Genomic DNA, 6,778 nt, shown 5'->3' on the forward strand with positions numbered 1-6,778 from the left:
ACACACCTACACACACATACCGAGACCAACACACACACACCTACACACATACCGAGACCAACACACACACACCTACACACACACATACCTACACACACACCTACACACACACACATACCGAGACCAACACACACACACACACCTACACACACCTACACACACATACACACCTACACACACACCTACACACACACACACCTACACACATACACACCTGTACACGTGCGTGCACGCACACAGAAGACAAAGATCCCCCGTGTAGCCTTCGCAAGACTGTTGGGGCAAGTGCTATTAGCGAGTAGCAGCACCTTTACAAAGACAAAGATCCCCCGTGTAGCCTTAACGAGACTATTGGGGCAAGTGCTGTTAGCGTAGCACCGATGAAGGCCGGCACGGCACACGAGGGTGTGGGTGGCCAGCACCACGCCCGGCCGCCTTTGTCTCCCCATTGGATCGTGAGAGTAAGAGGTATAGGGACTTTCCGTCCACCCTGTAATGGGTGGTCGAGAAGTCCCTACACCCCCGCTTGATATCCGTCAAGCCATTGGGGTCGGCAGAGCTAGGGGTATAGGAACTTCCCGCCCACCACTGCCCCACTTGGTGTGTCAACAAAGCACGGGTGGTCGAGAAGTCCATATACCCCCCCCCCCCTTCCCGCTTTGCATCCGTTAAGCCAATGGTGTCTGTCGGTAGGGCAAGGGGTATAGGGTCTTCCCGCCCACCCCTGCCCCACTTGATGTGTTAACAAATCACGGGTGGTCTAGAAGTCCCTATACCACCCCGCTCCCCGATTTGCGTCCTCTGCGTCGGTCTGTCGCCACCTGGCGGTCATGAGTTGGGGAGCGATTGGTGACGTCGACTTGTCGTTCGATCATTCGTTCGATCATTCGTTCGATTAGTCGTTCGATTAGTCGTTCGATTAGTCGTTCGATTAGTCGTTCGATTAGTCGTTCGATTAGTCGTTCGATTAGTCGTTCGATTAGTCGTTCGATTAGCCGTTCGAACTCTCGAAGGGAGATGAGAGAGAGAGAGGCAGAGAGTGCGAAAGACTCAGAAGGGGGAGATGAGACCCAGCAGGTGCCATGGGTTGACTGCTGCTGTGCCAGGCTAGGTGCAGGAGGAGGTCACGGGACAGACCCAGCAGGCGCCATGGGTTGTACTGCTGTGCCAGGCTAGGTGCAGGAGGAGGTCACGGGACAGACCCTGCAGGTGCCGTGGGTTGACTGCTGCTGTGCCAGGCTAGGTGCAGGAGGAGGTCACGGGACAGACCCTGCAGGTGCCATGGGTTGACTGCTGCTGTGCCAGGCTAGGTGCAGGAGGAGGTCACGGGACAGACCCAGCAGGTGCCATGGGTTGACTGCTGCTGTGCCAGGCTAGGTGCAGGAGGAGGTCACGGGACAGACCCAGCAGGTGCCATGGGTTGACTGCTGCTGTGCCAGGCTAGGTGCAGGAGGAGGTCACGGGACAGACCCAGCAGGTGCCATGGGTTGACTGCTGCTGTGCCAGGCTAGGTGCAGGTGGAGATCACGGGACAGACCCAGAAGGTGCCATGGGTTGCATTGTTGTGCCAGGCTAGGTGCAGGAGGAGGTCACGGGACAGACCCAGCAGGTGCCATGGGTTGACTGCTGCTGTGCCAGGCTAGGTGCAGGAGGAGGTCACGGGACAGACCCAGCAGGTGCCATGGGTTGACTGCTGCTGTGCCAGGCTAGGTGCAGGAGGAGGTCACGGGGCAGACCCTGTAGGTGCCATGGGTTGACTGCTGCTGTGCCAGGCTAGGTGCAGGAGGAGGTCACGGGACAGACCCTGTAGGTGCCATGGGTTGACTGCTGCTGTGCCAGGCTAGGTGCAGTAATATAGTAGTGTATAGTGTAGTGTATAGTGTAGTGTATAATAGTGTAGTGTATAGTGTAGTGTATAGTGTATAGTAGTGTAGTGTATAGTAGTGTATAGTGTAGTGTATAATAGTGTAGTGTATAGTGTAGTGTATAGTGTATAGTAGTGTAGTGTATAGTAGTGTAGTGTATAGTAGTGTAGTGTATAGTGTAGTGTATAGTATCGTGTATAGTGTAGTGTATAGTATCGTGTATAGTAGTGTAGTGTATAGTGTAATGTATTGTCGTGTATAGTAGTGTAGTGTATAATGTAGTGTATAGTGTAGTGTATAGTGTAGTGTATAGTGTAGTGTATAGTGTAGTGTATAGTGTAGTGTAGTGTATAGTGTAGTGTATAGTAGTGTAGTGTAAAGTGTATAGTGTAGTGTATAGTGTAGTGTACAGTGTCGTGTATAGTAGTGTAGTGTATAGTAGTGTAGTGTATAGTGTAGTGTATAGTGTAGTGTATAGTGTAGTGTGGAGTGTATAGTGTAGTGTATAGTGTAGTGTATAGTGTAGTGTATAGTAGTGTAGTGTATAGTGTATAGTAGTGTAGTGTATATTGTAGTGTATAGTATCGTGTATAGTAGTGTAGTGTATAGTGTAGTGTATAGTGTAGTGTATAGTGTATAGTAGTGTAGTGTATAGTGTAGTGTATAGTATCGTGTATAGTAGTGTAGTGTATAGTGTAGTGTATAGTGTAGTGTATAGTAGTGTAGTGTATAGTGTAGTGTATAGTAGTGTAGTGTATAGTGTAGTGTGTAGTGTATAGTGTAGTGTATAGTGTAGTGTATAGTGTAGTGTGTAGTGTAGTGTGTAGTGTAGTGTATAGTGTAGTGTGTAGTGTAGTGTATAGTGTAGTGTATAGGATGAACGTTGAGATGTATAAGGGCCACATGCGTGACGAATGAGGTCTGCATTGGTCTGTAACAAGGTAGGGCACTGATAAGGGTTTGACAGGTGTGAGTTTCCGTGGTGTTGTGTACTTGTGCCAGGCTAGGTTCACGCGCGCGCGCGCACAAAGTCCACGAGATGTTCGCGACGCTGCAGAACAACATCACGTGTGATTGTTTTTAATCGTCATAACACATTTTCATTTAAAACGCAAGCAGTGTTTCAAAGCATGTAAACAACAGAATGAAGGACATCCGTGTGTGTGCGTGAGCCTGTGCACACGTGTGTATGCATTGTGTGTGTGCGCTCACATGTGTATGCATTGTGAGTGTGTGCACGTGTGTATACAGTGTGTGTGTATATACATAAAGGCTCTTACACTTTTGTACAAGGATATAAACCTTTTCCTGGTTCTTTCGGTAAAGTCACGTAGAAGGGAAGTAATAAAATAATAAAAAAAAATAAAAATAAAACATAATAAAACAATTCTCACGACGTTTCGGCCACAACGCAAGCAGCCATCCTCAGGCGAAGAATGAAACACCCCAAGCTTGGAGCGTATATTTAAGCTGGGTTAGAGGGGGGGGAGGTGGGAAGAAGAGCGCCTAAACAAAATAATTTGCATATCAAGAGGAATTCAGCATATGGAAAATGCGTAGGAGGTGGGCGGGGGGGGTTCCAAATCAATACTATGCCCGTGCATTATGCAGGATTAGCAGCATCAAAGGGGGGGGGGGAAGGGGGGGGAGCATTAACAAAGGAAAGGAATGTTAATAGTATGTAGCTGTAGTTACTAAACAACCACGTAAAAAACTACAGTATAAACTGCATGACAAACTAAAGTATAAACTACATAGCATCATCAGTAAACTTACTATACTCTACAATAAGCTGAGTTACTAACAGTAAGTAATACATGAAAAATTCTACGTTGTAAAAAATTATATAATATGCTTCCATCTAAACTTTATTCTCTTACATCACACGCGTCTATACCGTACTATATACTTCCATAGGCAAAACCAACATTAAATTACATACTGTATTGCTATAAACCACCCTATACCTTATACATTTTTAATATAACACCCTAATGTGTATCAAAATGGTTTATTACGTCCTTCCAGTGATTGCTAAGCCAGAATCCATCTTCTCGGTTAAAATTGTCTCTGTGTTTGTAAATGTGGATCGCCTCATGTACGAATCTCTCATGATAGCCAGATGGCTTGCAGAGAACCTCTGTCTTGGAGAAGTCAATGTCATGTGAGCCCACTGAGTTGTAACAGTGATCTGCCACGGCTGAGGTGTTTGTCCTACAGTGTTTCAGGTCAGCTTTATGTTCACGGATGCGGTCCGAGACATGTCGTTTGGTTTCCCCAATGTAACTGCTACCACAGAGGCAACTTAGTTTGTAGACACCAGGGTACTGTATGTCTGGAACCACATCTTTTACAGACGGTACCAGATCACGGATTTTATGTACTGTGTTGAATCGGACCTGGATCTTGTGTTTAATCAGGATTTTGGAGATCTTTTTTGTGACCCCAGCAATCCTGATTAAACACAAGATCCAGGTCCGATTCAACACAGTACATAAAATCCGTGATCTGGTACCGTCTGTAAAAGATGTGGTTCCAGACATACAGTACCCTGGTGTCTACAAACTAAGTTGCCTCTGTGGTAGCAGTTACATTGGGGAAACCAAACGACATGTCTCGGACCGCATCCGTGAACATAAAGCTGACCTGAAACACTGTAGGACAAACACCTCAGCCGTGGCAGATCACTGTTACAACTCAGTGGGCTCACATGACATTGACTTCTCCAAGACAGAGGTTCTCTGCAAGCCATCTGGCTATCATGAGAGATTCGTACATGAGGCGATCCACATTTACAAACACAGAGACAATTTTAACCGAGAAGATGGATTCTGGCTTAGCAATCACTGGAAGGACGTAATAAACCATTTTGATACACATTAGGGTGGGTAGAATAATACATAGTGTTATATTAAAAATGTATAAGGTATAGGGTGGTTTATAGCAATACAGTATGTAATTTAATGTTGGTTTTGCCTATGGAAGTATATAGTACGGTATAGACGCGTGTGATGTAAGAGAATAAAGTTTAGATGGAAGCATATTATATAATTTTTTACAACGTAGAATTTTTCATGTATTACTTACTGTTAGTAACTCAGCTTATTGTAGAGTATAGTAAGTTTACTGATGATGCTATGTAGTTTATACTTTAGTTTGTCATGCAGTTTATACTGTAGTTTTTTACGTGGTTGTTTAGTAACTACAGCTACATACTATTAACATTCCTTTCCTTTGTTAATGCTCCCCCCCTTCCCCCCCCCCCTTTGATGCTGCTAATCCTGCATAATGCACGGGCATAGTATTGATTTGGAACCCCCCCCGCCCACCTCCTACGCATTTTCCATATGCTGAATTCCTCTTGATATGCAAATTATTTTGTTTAGGCGCTCTTCTTCCCACCTCCCCCCCCTCTAACCCAGCTTAAATATACGCTCCAAGCTTGGGGTGTTTCATTCTTCGCCTGAGGATGGCTGCTTGCGTTGTGGCCGAAACGTCGTGAGAATTGTTTTATTATGTTTTATTTTTTTTTACTTCCCTTCTACGTGACTTTACCGAAAGAACCAAGAAGATGAATCCCTGCAGTCACGAAAGCTTTAAATCGAGATATAAACCTTTATAACAGTGTTTAACCGGGTGGGTTAGGGTGGGGTGGGTGAGTGGGGTGGGTGAGTGGGGTGGGTGGGGTGGGTGGGTGGGGTGGGTGGGGTGGGGTGTGGTGGGTAGGGTGAGTAGGGTGGATGGGCCTTGGATGAGTGGGGTGAGTGGGGTGAGTAAGGTGGGTGGGGTGGGTGGGGTGGTGTGGGTGAGTGGGGTGGGTGGGGTAGGATGGGTGGGTGGGATGGGTGGGTGGGGTGAGTGGGGTGGGTGGGGTGAGTGGGGTGGGGTGGGTGGGGTGAGTGGGGTTGGTGTGGTGGGTGGGGTGAGTGGGGTGGGTGGGGTGAATGGGGTGGGTGGGGTGAGTGGGGTTGGTGTGGTGGGTGGGGTGAGTAGGGTGGGTGGGGTGTGGTGGGTGGGGTGAGTAAGGTGGGTGGGGTGAGTGGGGTTGGTGTGGTGGGTGGGGTGAGTAGGGTGGGTGCGGTGAGTAGGGTGGGTGGGGTAAGTGGGGTTGGTGGGGTGGGTGGGGTGAGTAGGGTGGGTGGGGTGTGGTGGGTGGGGTGAGTAAGGTGGGTGGGCCTTGGATGAGTGGGGTGAGTAGGGTGGGTGCGGTGAGTAGGGTGGGGTGGGTGAGTGGGGTGGGTGAGGTGGGGTCGGTGGGGTGAGTGGGGTGGGTGGGGTGGGGTGAGTGGGGTGGGTGGGGTTGGGTGAGTGGGGTGAGTGGGGTGAGTAAGGTGGGTGGGGTGGGTGAGGTGGGGTGAGTGGGGTGAGTGGGGTGGGTAAGTGGGTGAGTGGGGTGGGTGAGGTGGGGTGGGTGGGGTGGGTGAGTGGGGTGAGTGGGGTGGGTGAGTGGGGTTGGTGAGTGGGGTGGGTGAGTTGGGGTGAGTGGGGTGGGTGAGTGGGGTTGGGTTAGTGGGGTGAGTGGGGTGGGGTGAGTGAGGTGGGGTGAGTGGGGTGGGTGAGTGGGGTAGGTGAGGTGGGGTGAGTGGGGTGGGTTAGTGGGGTGGGTGAGTGGGGTAGGTGAGGTGGGGTGAGTGGGGTGGGTGAGTGGGGTGGGGTTAGTGGGGTGAGTGGGGTTGGGTGAGTGAGGTGGGGTGAGTGGGGTGGGTGAGTGGGGTAGGTGAGGTGGGGTGAGTGGGGTGGGTTAGTGGGGTGGGTGAGTGGGGTAGGTGAGGTGGGGTGAGTGGGGTGGGTTAGTGGGGTGGGTGAGTGGGGTGGGTGAGGTGGGGTGAGTGGGGTGGGTGAGTGGGGTAGGTGAGGTGGGGTGAGTGGGGTGGGTTAGTGGGGTGGGTGAGTGGGGTAGGTGAGGTGGGGTG

The 6,778-nt window shown here is 49.6% G+C and overlaps 1 long non-coding RNA gene across 1 annotated transcript; it reads right to left on the minus strand.

Annotated features, from left to right (window-relative positions):
* Positions 1-2,929: 2,929 nt before the first annotated feature.
* LOC144739866 (uncharacterized) lies at positions 2,930-5,530 on the minus strand. Its single transcript, XR_013589528.1, has 2 exons — positions 5,480-5,530; positions 2,930-3,167 (listed from the first exon to the last, which is right to left on the minus strand). It is a non-coding gene; the product is annotated as an uncharacterized LOC144739866 (long non-coding RNA).
* Between the last annotated feature and the right edge of the window lie 1,248 nt (positions 5,531-6,778).

Source organism: Lampetra planeri, unplaced genomic scaffold (assembly GCF_965212315.1).
Source record: "Lampetra planeri unplaced genomic scaffold, kcLamPlan1.2.h2 scaffold_176, whole genome shotgun sequence".
Lineage (NCBI taxonomy): Eukaryota > Metazoa > Chordata > Hyperoartia > Petromyzontiformes > Petromyzontidae > Lampetra > Lampetra planeri.